The sequence below is a fragment of the Bombina bombina genome, chromosome 3, assembly GCF_027579735.1.
Source record: "Bombina bombina isolate aBomBom1 chromosome 3, aBomBom1.pri, whole genome shotgun sequence".
Taxonomy (NCBI): domain Eukaryota; kingdom Metazoa; phylum Chordata; class Amphibia; order Anura; family Bombinatoridae; genus Bombina; species Bombina bombina.
Genome location: NC_069501.1, coordinates 240956563 through 240975822, shown reverse-complemented (window position 1 = coordinate 240975822; position 19260 = coordinate 240956563).

The window sequence follows — 19260 nt, the reverse complement described above, 5'->3', positions numbered from 1 at the left end:
GCCGTCAAAACCAGCGTTAGAGGCTCCTAACGCTGGTTTTGGCCGCCCGCTGGTATTTGGAGTCAGTGATTAAAGGGTCTAACGCTCACTTTTCAGCCGCGACTTTTCCATACCGCAGATCCCCCTACGCCATTTGCGTAGCCTATCTTTTCAATGGGATCTTCCTAACGCCGGTATTTAGAGTCGTTTCTGCAGTGAGCGTTAGAGCTCTAACGACAAGATTCCAGCCGCCTGAAAATAGCAGGAGTTAAGAGCTTTCTGGCTAACGCCGGTTTATAAAGCTCTTAACTACTGTACCCTAAAGTACACTAACACCCATAAACTACCTATGTACCCCTAAACCGAGGTCCCCCCACATCGCCGCCACTCGATTAAAATTTTTAACCCCTAATCTGCCGACCGCCACCTACGTTATACTTATGTACCCCTAATCTGCTGCCCCTAACACCGCCGACCCCTGTATTATATCTATTAACCCCTAACTTGCCCCCCACAACGTCGCCGCAAGCTACTTAAAATAATTAACCCCTAATCTTCCGACCGCAAATCGCCGCCACCTACGTTATCCCTATGTACCCCTAATCTGCTACCCCTAACATCGCCGACCCCTATGTTATATTTATTAACCCCTAATCTGCCCCCCTCAACGTCGCCGACACCTACCTACACTTATTAACCCCTAATCTGCCGAGCGGACCTGAGCGCTACTATAATAAAGTTATTAACCCCTAATCCGCCTCACTAACCCTATCATAAATAGTATTAACCCCTAAAGCTAAGTCTAACCCTAACACCCCCCTAAGTTAAATATAATTTTTATCTAACGAAATAAATTAACTCTTATTAAATAAATAATTCCTATTTAAAGCTAAATACTTACCTGTAAAATACATCCTAATATAGCTACAATATAAATTATAATTATATTATAGCTATTTTAGGATTAATATTTATTTTACAGGCAACTTTGTAATTATTTTAACCAGGTACAATAGCTATTAAATAGTTAAGAACTATTTAATAGTTACCTAGTTAAAATAATAACAAATTTACCTGTAAAATAAATCCTAACCTAAGATATAATTAAACCTAACACTACCCTATCAATAAAATAATTAAATAAACTACCTACAATTACCTACAATTAACCTAACACTACACTATCAATAAATTAATTAAACACAATTGCTACAAATAAATACAATTAAATAAACTATCTAAAGTACAAAAAATAAAAAAGAACTAAGTTACAGAAAATAATAAAATATTTACAAACATAAGAAAAATATTACAACAATTTTAAACTAATTACACCTACTCTAAGCCCCCTAATCAAATAACAAAGCCCCCCAAAATAAAAAATTCCCTACCCTATTCTAAAATACAAATATTACAAGCTCTTTTACCTTACCAGCCCTGAACAGGGCCCTTTGCGGGGCATGCCCCAAGAATTTCAGCTCTTTTGCCTGTAAAAAAAAACATACAATACCCCCCCCCCCAACATTACAACCCACCACCCACATACCCCTAATCTAACCCAAACCCCCCTTAAATAAACCTAACACTAATCCCCTGAAGATCTTCCTACCTTGTCTTCACCATACCAGGTTCACCGATCCGTCCTGGCTCCAAGATCTTCATCCAAGCCAAGCGGGGGTTGGCGATCCATAATCCGGTGCTCCAAAGTCTTCCTCCTATCCGGCAAGAAGAGGACATCCGGACCGGCAAACATCTTCTCCAAGCGGCATCTTCTATCTTCTTCCATCCGATGACGACCGGCTCCATCTTGAAGACCTCCAGCGCGGATCCATCCTCTTCTTCCGACGACTAGACGACGAATGACGGTTCCTTTAAGGGACGTCATCCAAGATGGCGTCCCTCGAATTCCGATTGGCTGATAGGATTCTATCAGCCAATCGGAATTAAGGTAGGAATTTTCTGATTGGCTGATGGAATCAGCCAATCAGAATATAGTTCAATCCGATTGGCTGATCCAATCAGCCAATCAGATTGAGCTCGCATTCTATTGGCTGTTCCGATCAGCCAATAGAATGCAAGCTCAATCTGATTGGCTGATTGGATCAGCCAATCGGATTGAACTATATTCTGATTGGCTGATTCCATCAGCCAATCAGAAAATTCCTACCTTAATTCCGATTGGCTGATAGAATCCTATCAGCCAATCGGAATTCGAGGGACGCCATCTTGGATGACGTCCCTTAAAGGAACCGTCATTCGTCGTCTAGTCGTCGGAAGAAGAGGATGGATCCGCGCTGGAGGTCTTCAAGATGGAGCCGGTCGTCATCGGATGGAAGAAGATAGAAGATGCCGCTTGGAGAAGATGTTTGCCGGTCCGGATGTCCTCTTCTTGCCGGATAGGAGGAAGACTTTGGAGCACCGGATTATGGATCGCCAACCCCCGCTTGGCTTGGATGAAGATCTTGGAGCCAGGACGGATCGGTGAACCTGGTATGGTGAAGACAAGGTAGGAAGATCTTCAGGGGATTAGTGTTAGGTTTATTTAAGGGGGGTTTGGGTTAGATTAGGGGTATGTGGGTGGTGGGTTGTAATGTTGGGGGGGGGGTATTGTATGTTTTTTTTTACAGGCAAAAGAGCTGAAATTCTTGGGGCATGCCCCGCAAAGGGCCCTGTTCAGGGCTGGTAAGGTAAAAGAGCTTGTAATATTTGTATTTTAGAATAGGGTAGGGAATTTTTTATTTTGGGGGGCTTTGTTATTTTATTAGGGGGCTTAGAGTAGGTGTAATTAGTTTAAAATTGTTGTAATATTTTTCTTATGTTTGTAAATATTTTATTATTTTCTGTAACTTAGTTCTTTTTTATTTTTTGTACTTTAGATAGTTTATTTAATTGTATTTATTTGTAGCAATTGTGTTTAATTAATTTATTGATAGTGTAGTGTTAGGTTAATTGTAGGTAATTGTAGGTAGTTTATTTAATTATTTTATTGATAGGGTAGTGTTAGGTTTAATTATATCTTAGGTTAGGATTTATTTTACAGGTAAATTTGTTATTATTTTAACTAGGTAACTATTAAATAGTTCTTAACTATTTAATAGCTATTGTACCTGGTTAAAATAATTACAAAGTTGCCTGTAAAATAAATATTAATCCTAAAATAGCTATAATATAATTCTAATTTATATTGTAGCTATATTAGGATTTATTTTACAGGTAAGTATTTAGCTTTAAATAGGAATCATTTATTTAATAAGAGTTAATTTATTTCGTTAGATAAAAATTATATTTAACTTAGGGGGGTGTTAGTGTTAGGGTTAGACTTAGCTTTAGGGGTTAATACATTTATTAGAATAGCGGTGAGCTCCGGTCGGCAGATTAGGGGTTAATAATTGAAGGTAGGTGTCGGCGATGTTAGGGAGGGCAGATTAGGGGTTAATACTATTTATGATAGGGTTAGTGAGGCGGATTAGGGGTTAATAACTTTATTATAGTAGCGCTCAGGTCCGCTCGGCAGATTAGGGGTTAATAAGTGTAGGCAGGTGTCGGCGACGTTGTGGGGGGCAGATTAGGGGTTAATAAATATAACATAGGGGTCGGCGATGTTAGGGCAGCAGATTAGGGGTACATAGGGATAACGTAGGTGGCGGCGGTTTACGGAGCGGCAGATTAGGGGTTAAAAGTGTAATGCAGGGGTCAGCGATAGCGGGGGCGGCAGATTAGGGGTTAATAAGTGTAAGGTTAGGGGTGTTTAGACTCGGGGTACATGTTAGAGTGTTAGGTGCAGACGTAGGAAGTGTTTCCCCATAGGAAACAATGGGGCTGCGTTAAGAGCTGAACGCTGCTTTTTTGCAGGTGTTAGGTTTTTTTTCACCTCAAACTGCCCCATTGTTTCCTATGGGAGAATCGTGCACGAGCACGTTTTTGAGGCCGGCCGCGTCCGTAAGCAACTCTGGTATCGAGAGTTGCATTTGCGGTAAATATGCTCTACGCTCCTTTTTTGGAGCCTAACGCAGCATTTGTTTGAACTCTCGATACCAGAGTTAAATTTATGGTGCGGCCAGAAAAAAACCCGCGGAGCGTTAACAGCCCTTTTACCGCCGAACTCCAAATCTAGGCCAGCAATTGTTAAGGTTACCAACGACCTACTTACAGCAAAATCAGAAGGCTTCTCTCTACTTATCCTCCTTGATCTGTCTGCAGCCTTTGATACTGTCGACCACCCTCTTTTGCTCCATAACCTCTGATCCTTCGGCATCTGTGACACAGCTCTCTCTTGGTTCTCTTCCTATCTGTCTAACCATACCTTTAGTGTAGCCTTCTCTGGGGTATCCTCTGCCCCATTACCTCTTTCTGTTGGGGTACCGCAAGGCTCTGTCCTTAGTCCCCTTCTCATCTCAATCTACACGTCCTCACTAGGTTCCTTAATAAAGTCCCACGGGTTTCATTATCATTTGTATGCCGACAATACCCAAATCTACCGCTCTGCACCAGAATTATCTCCTTCCTTGCTAACCCATGTCACTAACTGTTTCTCTCATATCTCATCTTGGATGTCCTCTCACTACCTCAAGCTAAACCTCTCCAAAACTGAGCTCCTTATTTCCCCCCTTCTTCCAAAATCTCCACCCCCCATGTCTCTATAACTGTTGATAACTCCATCATTACTCCAACCTCACATGCCCGATGTCTTGGGGTCACACTTGACTCAGATCTTTCTTTCACTCCTCACATTCAGTCCTTGGCTAAAGTCTGCTGCTTCCACCTTAAAAACATCGCTAAAATTAGGCATTTCCTTACACAAGACACAACAAAGATCTTAATCCATTCTCTCATACTTTCCCGCCTCGACTACTGCAACTCTATCCTCTCTGGTCTCCCTAGCTGCCACCTAGCTCCTTTACAATCCATAATGAATTCCTCTGCCAAGCTCATCTTCCTTGTACATCGCTCTTCTTCTGCCACACCTCTCTGCCAATCCCTTCACTGGCTTCCTCTTGCCTCCAGGATTAAACACAAAATTCTCACCCTGACACACAAAGCCCTCAATTGCATTGCTCCCCCCTACATCTCAGACCTTGTCTCCAGATACCCACCCTCCCATCCCCTTCGCTCCGCTCATGATCTCCTACTCTCCTCCTCTCTTATTACCTCCTCACATTCCCGTCTACAAGATTTCTCAAGACTGTCTCCCATCTTATGGAACTTTCTGCCTCGCTCCACAAGAATCTCCCCTAGTTTTAAAAGCTTTAAGTGCTCCCTGAAGACTCTACTATTCAGGGACGTTTACAACCTACACTAACCTTCATATCTCCACTGCTATCCCCTAAAACCCCATAGCATGTAAGCCTATGAGCCCAGCTGTATGTAGTTCACCTTCATAAGAGCCGACTGTAACAGTGCAACTCTCGGCAGAGCCCTCTACCCATTTGATCCCTGTAATCATTTTTTATATACCACCCATGTACATAGTGCTGCGGAACCTGTTGGCGCTCTACAAATACCTGATAATAATAATAAAAATAAAATAATCAGGTGCTTTCACAATTTTGGCTCCTATTGAAAAAGTTACCCCCACCAGTGACGTACAGGGTAAGACACGAGTCGTTAAAGGGTTAATGTGCTTGTTTTGGTGGGCAAATCTATGAATACCACAAATCGGCATGGCTCTGCTGCAAAGTGTCCCTTGAAAAAAAATTGTTGGCAACTATGCATATGTACATTGTACAGAGTGTATATCTATAGAGTGCATGTATGCTGTATGTAGAGAAATTATGAAGCAGAGGGACTTAGGGTAGTAGTGAATCACAACTACTATTACAATACAATCATGCCCAGGGGAGGAGTTAGTCACTGATTACTTTGCTGCATCCAACAAGACATTTTGTGAGTTTCAGCATGAAAGAAAAATACATTTTAACATAACAGGATTATAAACTAACCCATTTAAAGTAGATACACTGCTAAATGAAGCAGAAAACACTTTGATTTAGCATTGCTGAAGTTTGGACTGCAAGGGACATAATGACGAAATTTGTTTTGGTGCGATGGGAAGAAGGTGACGTTGCACATATGTATAGTGTAATTAAATGCAACTGGATAAGGGGCTATGAAGAACATGGAGCCATCACTGGGAAGGAAACATATATGATGGAATGGCGACAAGGGAAGCGGCCTTCAGGAGGTTGGCCTTGCTATGAAGCAACACTACTGGATGTGGATGGTAAGTTAATTAATATGTCTACTATTCTAGAATAATGTTTTAATAGTTAATGGCTCCCTCAGGGCAAGCAGTCAGTCAGATTGAAACATATTTGCCTAGCCTTCGTTTTTTTTTTTTCCCGGAAAGATAGAGAAGTGTCCATAAGTGCATCATGTAAGTTGCCCTGACCTAAATTAGGTTAGTTTATTCAACTTATATCTGGTTATCTGTGGTTGATTTAACTTAATTAGCACTGTGGGAGCTTATCCAGGTTATTATTATTGGATATTTGTAGAGCGCCAACAGATTTCGCAGCGCTAGTTCATAGATTTAAGAAAAATTCTACCCACCATTTTAACTAGATGCGACATTACCTAAGTATATGATTTCTAAAGGCTATAGGGATTTAAGTTCAACCATTTTGATATGTTGATCTTAACTTGTAGTAAAACACATCGAACATGACTTTTAATAACAGACTGAATTCTAAAAAATAAAACTATCAGCGGTCGCAAATATGCTTTTTATTTCCTTCTTAATATGAGGCTTTATTCCTTACTTGTGGGAATACAGAACCTGACCACCAGGAGAAGGCAAAGACACCCCAGCCAAAGGCTTAAATACCTCCCCACTCATTCTTTGCCTTTCGTCACAGGAGGTTGGCAGAGAAGTGTCAGAAGATTTTGGAGTAGTCCTTTATGGAGGGTAGTACTCTTTGAGATGGGACTGGAGTTTTAAGTAGCCTTGTCAGCCTCTCATTGACAAAAGTTAGAGTATGGAGATGCAGTGAGAGTCTTTCTATCTGTCAACCCATCCAAACTCATATTACAGCTTAACGAGTTTTGATGCCTGCTTTCTTCACTCAAGTCCATGTCAGAAGTGCTGCTACAATCTGTCAATTTTGAAGGATCGTGTCACTGTTCCACAGCATAGATTCCGCTAAGATCGTTTCATTACTTTACACACATGTTAACGATAGAAGACAGGGTCACAGTGGGACTTCTTTATCTTTATAGAATCAAGGGTTAATATCTCCTGAGGGGGTTTATTAAACAGTGGGAATTTTTAATCATATTTGTTATGTGATTTCAACTGCTTATGTGTAAGAACGTTTGGGCTCTTAGGCTGATATGGAATGTACAGGTACATTTCACTGCATTCCTTCACCCCCCTCTCTTTCCTTCTCATCTTTTGAAGTTCACGCTATCCGCCTCTTCTCCCCTATAGCTCTTCGTGTTGCATTTATCTATCGGCCCCCTGGCCCAGCATCACAATTTCTGGACCACTTTGAAGCCTGCCTTCCACATTTTCTCTCTTCTAATGTCCCTTCTCTCATCTTAGGGGACTTCAACATACCCCTTGATAAGCCTAACACGCCTGTTGCCTCTAAACGTCTATCCTTTACCACCTCTTTAGGCCTGTCCCAGTGGACAACATCTCCAACACACTGTGAAGGCAACTCCACCTGGTCTTCACAAATCTCTGTGATGTTTCTGTGATGTTTCCAACTCCCTTAACTTCCCCTTTCCTCTCTCTGACCACCATCTATTAACTTTCTCTCTTACTCTACCTGCTACATCTTTGCAAGCCCCCAAAAAACTACTACCTCACAGGAATTTAAATGACTTGGATCTCACAGACTTTTCCACTCAACTGAGTCCTCTGCTCTCTGACATTTCATCCCTCTCTTGTCCAAATCTCATGACTCTACAGTATAATTCAGCACTAAAATCAACACTTGACAAAACTGCACCCTCCACTCTTCTATGTACATCAATCACTCGACGGCAACCGTGGAACACTAAACAGACCAGATATCTTCAGCGATGCTCACGGGCTGCTAAACGGCAGTGGAGGAAATCACGCACCTGTGCTGATTTCCAACATTCTAAATTCACCCTTAAGTTCTACAACTCTGCGCTCAGCCTGGCCAAACAAGTCTATTTCTCCTCCCTTGTGTCATCTCACGCATCCAACCCCAGAAAACTGTTCTCAACCTTTAACTCCCTTCTACATCCGCCTGCCCCCTGCCCACTACCAACCTCACTGCTCAAATTATTGTGGATCACTTCAAAAATAAAATTGACACCATTAGAAAAGAGATCTGCACCTCGCACCCAGCAAACCCAGTGATCCTACCCACCCCTTCTATTAACAAAAATCTATGCTACTTCCCTCCTGTAATAGAGGAAGAAGTCTCTACACTCCAATCCTTTGCTCATCTCACAACCTGCCCACTTGACCCTATTCCTTCACGATTTATTCCCTCTCTCTCTGCTTCACTAATCCCTACCCTAACTCATCTCTTTAACCAATATCTCACTGCTGGCACATTTCCTGACACATTCAAGCATGCGTCAAACATACCAATCATACATACCCCTCTACGCCTTCTAACTATCGACCGGTCTCCTTACTTCCCTTTGCTTCAAAATTATTGGAACGACTAGTCTATAATCCGCTAATTCAATTTCTCACAACTAACTCCTTACTTGATCCACTACAATCTGGTTTCCGCCCTAAACACTCAATAGAAACCGCTCTTGCTAAAGTAACAAATGACCTGTTATCAGCTAAAGTAAAAGGCCATTACTCCTTACTAATTCTTCTTGACCTGTCCGCAGCTTTTGACACAGTTGACCATCCTCTCATCCTAAAAATACTACATTCATTTGGCATCCGTGACACAGCCCTCTCCTGGTTTGCATCATATCTTTCAAACCGCTCGTTTTCAGTTTCCTTTAACAACATATCTTGTGATCCTATGCCTCTCTCAGTTGGAGTACTGTAAGGCTCTGTCTTGGGCCCCTTGCTTTTCTCTCTTTATACATCCTGCCTTGGAAAACTTATAGCCTCCTTTGGATTCCAGTACCACCTATATGCTGATGATACCCAAATCTATCTTTCCTCTCCTGATATCTCTCCCTCTTTACTCAACCAGATTTATGACTGCCTCTCTGCAATTTTCTCTTGGATGTCTTCACACTACCTCCAACTCAATCTGTCCAAAACTGAGCTGCTTCTTATCCCCCCCTCTTCGAGACATCCGACACCTGACATTTCTCTGATGGTTGGAGACTCTGTTCTCAACACCTCACCCCAGGTCCGCTGTCTTGGGGTCATACTAGACTCAGAACTTACATTCAACCCACATATAGCGCTTACCAAATCCTGCCGTTCACACCTACACAACATTTCCAGAATTCGTCCCTTCCTTACTCAAAAAACTACAAAAATACTTATTAATTCTCTCATTTTTTCACGCATTGATTATTGCAATCTACTCCTAAATGGCCTTCCAAAACACCGCCTCTCCTCCATCCAATCTATTATGAATGTCGACGATCTACATCAGCTGCTCTGCTTTGCCAGTCTACACTGGCTCCCCATACACTCCAGAATAAAATTTAAAGTATTAGCCCTAACCAACAAAGCACTCAACAGTCTAACTCCCAACTATATTTCCTCTCTCATCGTGAAATATTCCCCATCCCTTCCTCTTCGATCAACCTCTGACCTACGTCTCTACACTCCTGTTATCTCTATGTCCCACTCCCGCCTCCAAGACTTCGCATGTGCTGCTCCTGTCCTCTGGAACTCTCTACCCCGCTCCATTAGACTGTCTACAACCTTGTATAGCTTCAGACGATCCTTGAAAACCCACCTATTCAGAGAGGCTTACCATCTCTCCTCCATCCCGCATCCGAACCAAACTAATACATGTACATGATCTGCCTGACTCACTGCTGCAAATACAACCGATGGAACAAGCTACCCCAAACTTATGTCTCTGCACCCTAAACCTATAGACTGTGAGCTCTCCTGAGCAGGGCCCTCTTCCTCCTGTACTAGATTTGTTTCGTTTTGTTATGTTTTGTATTTTATCACAAATCTTTGTCATTGTATACCCCTATCACTGTACCCAGCGCTACGGAATTTGGCAGCGCTATACAAGTTTTTTTCCCCGCTTCGGATTCCTGACTGGGTGTCTCCAGAGAGGAGCATCTTCTCTATCTGTCTGGGTCATAGGAGGTGGTGAGTGCCCCAGCCATTGAAGGTATAAGGTGACAGTTGTTTTTCCTTTTCTATAATTTTATATAGACGAGTTATGGAGGATTCTGATATTTTAGAGGGGGATCCATCCGATACAGAATTAGTGATGTCGCAAACCTAAAATTTTGCATTCGCAAACAGCGAACGCAAACTTCCGCGAAAGTTCGCAAACGGGCGAACCGCCATTGACTTCAATAGGCAGGCGAATTTTAAAACCCACAGGGACTCTTTCTGGCCACAAAAGTGATGGAAAAGTTGTTTCAAGGGGACTAACACCTGGACTGTGGCATGCCGGAGGGGGATCCATGGCAAAACTCCCATGGAAAATTACATAGTTGATGCAGAGTCTGGTTTTAATCCATAAAGGGCATAAATCACCTAAAATTCCTAAATTGTTTGGAATAACGTGCTTTAAAACATCAGGTATGATGTTGTATCATTCAGGTAGTGTAAGGGTTACGCCCGCTTCATAGTGACAGACCAAACTCCCCGTTTAACGCACCGCAAACAACCGCAAACAGTCAATTTGCACAACCGCAAACTCCCCATTTGCACAAGGTTGGATACCAAGCTAGCCATGTCCCGTTCCTTGTCCTCACTGATGTCACTGCGCGTGCAATCACTTCCTGGGGTAACAGAAAATGCTCCACCCACAAGATGCTCCTATTATATTACTGCACTGAGGATGCTGCCTCTATCTGTGTGTCCTGCTCCCTGGCCGGAGAGCACAGGGGACACCTGCTGAATGAGGCTTCTGAGAAGAAGAAAAAGAAACTGAGAAATGTTCTGCAGAAACTGACCAGAAAGAGAGAGGAGACTGAGAAAAGAGTCCAGAGTCTGCAGAAGCACAGGAGAGGGGAGCAAGAGAAAGCAGCTGGTGTAACAGAGCGACTCACTGCCCTGATTAGGGACATCAGGAAACAGCTGGAAGACCTAGAGAAGCGAGTCCTGAGTGAGATCACCCGGCAGCAGGAGCAGGTTTTACTCACAATCTCTGATCTGATCGAGCAGCTGGGAAAAAGAGAACGATGAGCTAACCAGGAAGATTTGTCACATTGAGGAGCTGTGCAACATGACTGCTCTTGAGAAGGCGATCAACAAACAGCTGGACTCTTAAGATTACATGCTAGGGGGGTTCAGGGGATAGCAATAGAGGAGAGGAACTAGTATAAAGAAAGGTTAGCATAGGTTGTATGCATCCCTGAACAGTAGAGTCTTTAGGGAGCACTTGAAGCTTTTAAAACTAGAGAGTCTTGTGGAGCGAGGCAGAGAGTTCCACAAGATGGGAGCCAGTCTGGAGAAGTCCTGTAAACGGGAGTGTGATGAGGTGACAAGAGAGGAGGAGAGTAGGAGGTCGTGAGCAGAGCGAAGGGGACGGGAGGGAGAGTATCTGGAGACAAGGTCTGAGATATAGGGGGGAGCAGTGCAGTTGAGGGCTTTGTATGTCAGAGTGAGAATCCTAGAGGCAAGAGGAAACCAGTGAAGAGATTGGCAGAGAGATGCAGCGGATGAAGAGCGACTTGTAAAGAAGATGAGTCTGGCAGAGGCATTCATTAAGGATTGCAAAGGAGCTAGGCGGTAGGTGGGAAGACCAGAGAGGACAGAGTTGCAGTAATCGAGGTGGGAGAGGATGAGAGAGTGGATTAAAATCTTAGTTGTGTCTTGTATAAGGAAGTGTTTAATTTTAGAGATGTTTTAAGGTGGAAGCGGCAGGCTTTAGCCAAAGACTGAATGTGAGGAGTGAAAGAAAGATCTGATTCAAATGTGACCCACGAGACATAGGGGTAATGATGGAGTTGTCGACAGTTATAGAGAGATTGGGGGTGGAGAGTTTTGAAGAAGGGGGGAAAATAAGGAGCTCAGTTTCTGAGAGATTTAGCTTGAGGTAGTGAGAGGACATCCAGTTGGAGATGTGAGAAAGACAGTTAGTGACACAGGTTAGCAAGGAAGGAGAAAGGCCTGGTGCAGAGAAGTATATTTGGGTGTCATCAGCATACAAATAATATTGTAAACCGTGGGACTTTATTAGGGAACCTAGTGATGACGTGTAGATTGAGAAGAGAAGGGGACCGAGGACAGAGCCTTGCAGTACTCTTACAGAAAGTGGTGACGGGGCAGAGGAGGCCCCAGAGAAGGCTACCTTAAAGGTACGGTTTGACAGGTAGGAAGAGAGCCACGAGAGGGCTGTGTCACATATGCCGAAGGATTGGATTTAGATTTTGCTGTAAGTAGGTCGTTGGTAACCTTAACAATTGCTGTTTCTGTGGAGTGATGGGGACGAAATCCAGATTGCAATGGGTCAAGGAGGGAGTTTATTGTAAGGAAGTGGGATAGGCGTGCATAAGCTAGTTTTTCGAGAAGCTTTGATGCAAGAGGGAGGAGGGAAATAGGGCAGTAGTTGGATGGGGAAGGTAGGATCAAGGGAAGGTTTTTTGAGGATAGGTGTGACCAGTGTATGTTTCAGCAATGAGGGAAATATACTGGTGCTGAAGGAGAGGTTGAAAGTGTGTGTGAGTATAGGGGTAAAGGTGGCAGAGAGGGAGTGGAGTAGCTGTGAGGGGATAAGGTCAAGGGGACAGGTAGTGAGGTGAGAGCGCAGTATAAGTGCCGAAACTTCTTCCTCAGTAACAGGGGAGAATGAGCTAAGTTTAAGGTTATGTGGGTTGTGGTTGATTGAGAGCATTTGAGGGGGGGGGAGAATGGAATTATGTTGAGAGCTGATTTCATTTTTCATGGAGTTGATTTTGTTATTGAAGTGGTTGGCAAAGTCTTGAGCTGACAGAGAAGTTGTATTAGGAGGTGGGGGAGGGCAGAGAAGAGTATTGAAAGGGGAGAACACATGTTTTGGGTTTGAAGAAAGATTAGAGATAAGAGTAGAGAAGTAGTGTTGCTTATGGAAATTAAGGGCAGAGTAGTAGGAGTTCAAGATAAATTTGTAATGTTCAAAATCAGCTGAACTCCTAGATTTTCTCCAGTGCCGCTCAGCAGTACGGCAACATCTGCGTAGGTATCGTGTCAGAGGAGTATGCCAGGGCTGAGGATGAGTGTTTGATTTCCGAGCTATGGTAAGAGGGGCGAGATTGTCAAGGACGGATGTAATGGTGGAATTATAGTGGCAGATAGATTGGTTAGGGCATGAAAAGGAGGAAAAGGAGGAGAGGAGAGGTTTGAGGGAATTAGAAAGCTGTTGTTGATCTAATGACGTAATGCTTCTGTGAAGTTTGGTGTGAGGAGCAGAAGGAGGGAGAGTTGTAGGGAGGGATGATATGTTTAGACAAAGAGGGAGACAATGGCACTACTCAGTTTATTAGTGTGTTTTTTACATTCCCCTACTAATTCATACAGTGATGAGTATACTTAGTATTTGTATACTCCAATATAATATGTCTGATAGGGATAGGTGCTTGTACCTATGGGTAACTTTTACAGAAAATCAGTAAGAAACTGAAAAAAGGGGTACAAATGTAGCACTCAGTGAATGTATTTGTGTATCACAGGAGGTGAAAGAAATATAAAATGTAACTTTTATTAGATCAAATTAAAAACAGGGGATTTACAAACATTTTTTTAAAAAAATGGAAATTTGGATCCACTACCTGTTCGCCAGATAATATCGTTACTGGCTAATAGAGACACACACCCACGTTAGGTTAATGTATGGTCTCCTTATAAATCAAATGACAAGGCTATCCCTTGGTATATTATTCTGAGTACAGATAGTCTCTTATTCGTGTAGGTTTAAATAAACAATCTAGCCTTGCAAAACCTGACTCAGTGAATTGTGATTTTAAATAAATATTGTGTTACCCACAATACTCTAGAGAGTAAGAGGTCTTGTAACCTCTTTGTTATTACCAGTTAATACCACACAAAATTAAACTTGGGTTTACTTAGGTATTGTGGTAAAGAGTCAGTTTGATATTGGGTTGCCTTTTGTTACCATTTAAATTATCACTGATAAATATATAGGTTACCTTTTATTACCGTTTTTGTCATTACTGATAAATATATAGATCCATAGAGGTAAATATTGTGATACCTACGATACTATAGAGAGTAAGAAGTCTGATAAACTCCTTGTTGTACCTATTAATACCGTGATGAATTATACTTTGGTTTCCATGAGTATCGTTATAAGGAGTTTACTAATAAACTCTGACAGTGAGTTGCCTCATTTAGACCGTTTATTGAATATCACTATTTAGTATCTAGGTTCAAGGAGATCAGGCCTTTGTATCAATATTGCCTTATAGATACCACTTATAATACCGTAAATAAAGTTAACCTTGTTTTTTCTATGGCTTTGTAAATATCTTTGGTAATATATTGGTCAAAATAAGTCTGATCCCATATTTGTGTTACCTATGATTAATCAAAGTTTATAGTATAGCCGGTATGGCTAGATCGCTTACACTACACACCGCTGATGCGGCAAACAAGATTTTTATATCATTATACCATTATTGCGTTGTCATTTAAATAAGGTAGTGAGTCAACAAATTAAATTAAAAACAACAGATAGGGAAGAACGGGGGGGACGCCACTGATGTGTTTCGCCGTGGTGGCTGTATCAAAGGGCAGTCTCACTATGTCTTCGTGAGATTTAAATACCCTTAAGTATTAGCAGATTGGCTGTTAGAGAGGGCTTTGCTTGTATCAATGGATTTGATTGGTCATAACAGTAGGTGTGTAACAGAAGACACACATTGATTGGTTCATTTGCCGTGGTCATTAATTTCTGTTTGCATTAATAATATTATTATCTGCTTCGATTTGACAATACTATTTAGTTAGCCGCGTGGTCTTATTGTGCCTAATAAAAAATTTAACGCGTGTATCCCATATTGGTTTGTATATGATTGTTAATTGATTACGTTGGTCGTCATCGTAGCCTTTTGTTATTGGTTGCCGAGTCTGTCAATCATAGTAAGTCAAATTGGAAAGACAGAGACACGGGTGATGATTGGTCTACAGGAACTTTCTGTCTAGAGTGCATGTCAAATTAATCAGACCAACGTCATCTTTATTCTTTGGCTTCGCTGTCAAGCTTTCATTGGATAACAGACCTGTCCATCATTGTGTCACTCGGAACTCATTCTGTATTTATATCCCGTATCCTATTTAATAGCTATGATGAATTAGTAATCACATTTTCTTATAGATTGTATGTATTGCATATTGATGTTTTTGGTACATCCTATGCTGATTTGAACTTTCTACTTAGGATTACGATATTCGTAATTGCTGATATCTATCATCTTATCTACTTAGAAGCATACCATAAGTTTGCTTGTCATTTTATTTTAGTTACATATCTTCCTATTATATGTTGAAAGAATTCCTACTTTCTAATATTTGTATTATTATGATATCTTAACATAAATCTCGTGAAAAAGTGAAGCAATGAAGTGAAAAAAGAATAAATTAAAAATAAATTAAAAGAAACGTGAAATTTGTGTTTTTTGTGTCTGACTATCATTAAATAAGAATAATAATAGTGAATGTTGAATGGTGCTTCTAAAAATAATATATAGTGTGTGAAACTATTGAGTCAGTGTGTAACTTAAAAAATAATCAATAAATGAAACATTTTTTAGGGAGCATTTTTTTATAAGTTTTTTGCTGTGCAGAACATATTGTGAAAATGTACATAGCATGAAGTGCTGAATATATTGTGACCATATGAATTAAATTGTGGTCAGTGATTAGAGCAATATTAAATAAAATTGCATGATAGTGAAAACTTAATAATACTTATTGTTAAAATTTTTTTATAAAAATAGGATCCATATATGAAACATATGTATATTATAAGGGTGTATATATGGTACCATTTAGTGATATACCCATATGAGATAATAGAGTTAACATTAAATTAGTTCAACTTCTTAAAGATGATACATTTGTATAAGGGATCTTCTGATTTTAATCCATTGACATATTGAACTAAGATATCCTTCTATAGTTCTGTGTGATGCTCTTATTTAGGCAAAAATACATAATAGTTGTTGTTCTCATTAAGACCATATGGGTTAACAGAATTAAGCAAATAAATCCATTTGTATTCTGCCTGGAGTAATGCATCTTCTAGGTCTCCTCCTCTAATTCCTAGTGATATTTTTTCTAGGCCAAAGAAAGATAGAAATTCTGTGTTGGAAACATGTTTATGCAGAAAATGTTTGGCTATCTGTGTAATTTTTTTGCCGTTTTTAAGGTCTGATTCAGCATTCCTTATATTACACATATGTTCGCCTACCCTCTTTTTGAGTAGGCGTGAGGTCATACCTACATAGTTTAATTTACAACTACATTGTAGTACATATATCACACTTGCAGTGGTGCATGTGATGTGTTGTTTGATGTAGTGTATTTTTCCAAATCTATCTTTGATTTTTTCAATCTGAAAAGTATTTGGACAGTACGTGCAATTTCGGCATGGATAGTTGCCTGGATGTGCGATTTTAGTCTTCTTCCTTACAAAGTGACTTTGGACTAATCTGTCCTTTAAATTCCTAGATCTCCGATAACAGATAGAAATTCTATCTCCAAGACTCTCACTCAAATCTGGGTCATTCTGAAGAATATACCACGATTTTTGTATGATGTGTGTTACATCCTTAATCTGTGAGTTGAATGTAGTTATTAGTCTTGTTTTGTTATCCTTTCTCTTCAGTTTGGGAAATAAAAGATCTTGTCTCGGGGTGTGTAAGGCTCTATATTTTGCTTTTTTCAGGCTTCTATTACTGTAGCCTCTCGCTTTCAATCTGGTTTCCAATTCCTTTGCTCTTATTTTGAATATTGAATCTGAAGAACAGTTTCTGCGTGTTCTTAGAAATTCACCTACTGGTAATGATCTGAGAGTACTTTGGGTATGAGCACTGCTGTGGTGTAAGATAGAATTTGTTGCAGTTTGTTTGCAAAACAGATCAGTTGTCAAATTGTCACTCTCATCTTTGGTTATTTTTAAATCCAGAAAATTTACCTCTACTTGACTGCATTCGTATGTTAGTTTGACATTGATATTATTATCATTGAGTTTGATCATGAACTCATCCAGATCTGGTTTGGACCCTTCCCAGATAAAGAGGATATCGTCAATGTAGCGAATCCAGAGTGGTATTTGTTCCATTTGGGTGGCATTGGTGTCTGAAAAAAACTGTCTCCTTCTCCCACCATCCTAGAAATAGATTAGCGTATGTGGGTGCACATGCTGTGCCCATAGCGGTTCCGCGTGTCTGTAAATAATAACGATCATTGAATACAAAAAAATTGTGATTTAATATGAATTTGACTAAATCAAGGATAAAGATGTTGTGTTCATGAGATTCAGTAGAGTCTAAATCAAGGAAATGTTTTACTGCCTTTATACCTAGGTCATGATGAATGCTTGTGTACAGAGACTCAACATCCGCTGTAATTAGCCATGTTTCTCTGGCTACCTGAATTCCTTCCAATCGTTGAAGTACCTCTGTTGTATCTCTGACATATGAGGGTAATTCTTCTACAAAAGATCTCAATCTCTTGTCCACATATATACTGGCCTTTTCAGTTAAACATCCATTGCCAGACACGATCGGTCGGCCTGGCGGATTTGTTATATTTTTGTGTATTTTCGGAAATTAAATATAGTGTTGAGATTCTTGGATTTTTAACTTGTAGGAATTTGAATTCTTTGTTATTAATAGTATGGTTATCCTTGGCTATTTCAATCATAGTATCATATTGCCTTTTATAAGTTGCTGATGGATTAAATATTAGTTTTTTATAACAGTTAACATCATTCAGTTGTTTGTTTGCCTCACATAGATATAGTTCAATAGGCCAAATAACAATATTTCCACCTTTATCAGATCCTTTAATCAATACATCATCCCAGCCTTCAATTTCTTTAAGTGCCTGTTGCTCTTGTAATGAGATATTAGTACCTTTGTTTTTAACAGTGAGTGAGTTAATCTCATTACATACTATTTGGTTAAAGGTTTGTATATTATGGAATTGTGAGATGTTTGGAATGTATTGCGATTTATTTTGTATTAGATCACGCCATTTTTGGTTAGTTTCCAGGTCATCACTTTCTTTTAGAAGTTCTTCCAAGTCTTGTAGACTTTGTAATTCATCTCTAGACCATTCTGTATTGTCTGTACTATTTTTCATGCTATGAATCTTTTTAAGCATAAGTTTCCTGACAAATAAATGAATATCTTTTGTTAGTAAAAATTTGTCAAGTTTGTTATTGGGGCAAAACGATAAACCCTTGACTAATACAGAAGAATGGTGTTCTGATAAAATATGGTTAGAGAGATTGATTATGTTTAATTGTTCAGTCTGATATGGGAGAATGGGCTCACTGTTCTCTTCCTCTGTTTTGCCCCTCTGGTTTCCCTTCTGTGGTGTTCTTGGGGTTTCCATTTGGCCCTTGTTTTTGCCTCTCCCCCTCCTGGTGTGTCTGTTTCTGATCCTGAACTGTGGCCTAAAAAACTGGAATGAGTGCGTGGTGGAATGCTTGTACTTGGGATTGAAACTGTGTTGTTGGAGTTATCAGAATTTGGTACTTCTGATTCCTCTCCATCTGTATCAGATATGTCAGTTTGTATGATGTTACTGGATGTTTTGTTATTTTTGAAAAAAACCTTTTGTCTCCATCTATATACTTTTTGATTCGCAAAGTCAGTTTTATCTCTGTACAGTTTTTGACCTTTCGTTTTGGTTATCTCCTCCTCCAATTTATCAAGTTCCTTTTGATATTGTTGATATAATTTCTGGAAATCTTCCAGATGTTCAAATTCTGTTAACTTAGATTTGTAATTATCAATTTCTATTTGGAACCTTGCTACCTCAGATTTATCGTGTTTGACTAAAATGGACATTAGTTTTTGTGAGCACTCTGTTAGTGCTTCCTCCCATTCAGTGGTTAAATTTTTATCTTTAAATTGGAATGCCGGAAAAAGCTGAACACGTAGTCCTCGTGGAATTAAATTATTGGTAATGTAACGCTCAAAAAAATGATGATTCCACCATCCTTTCGATTG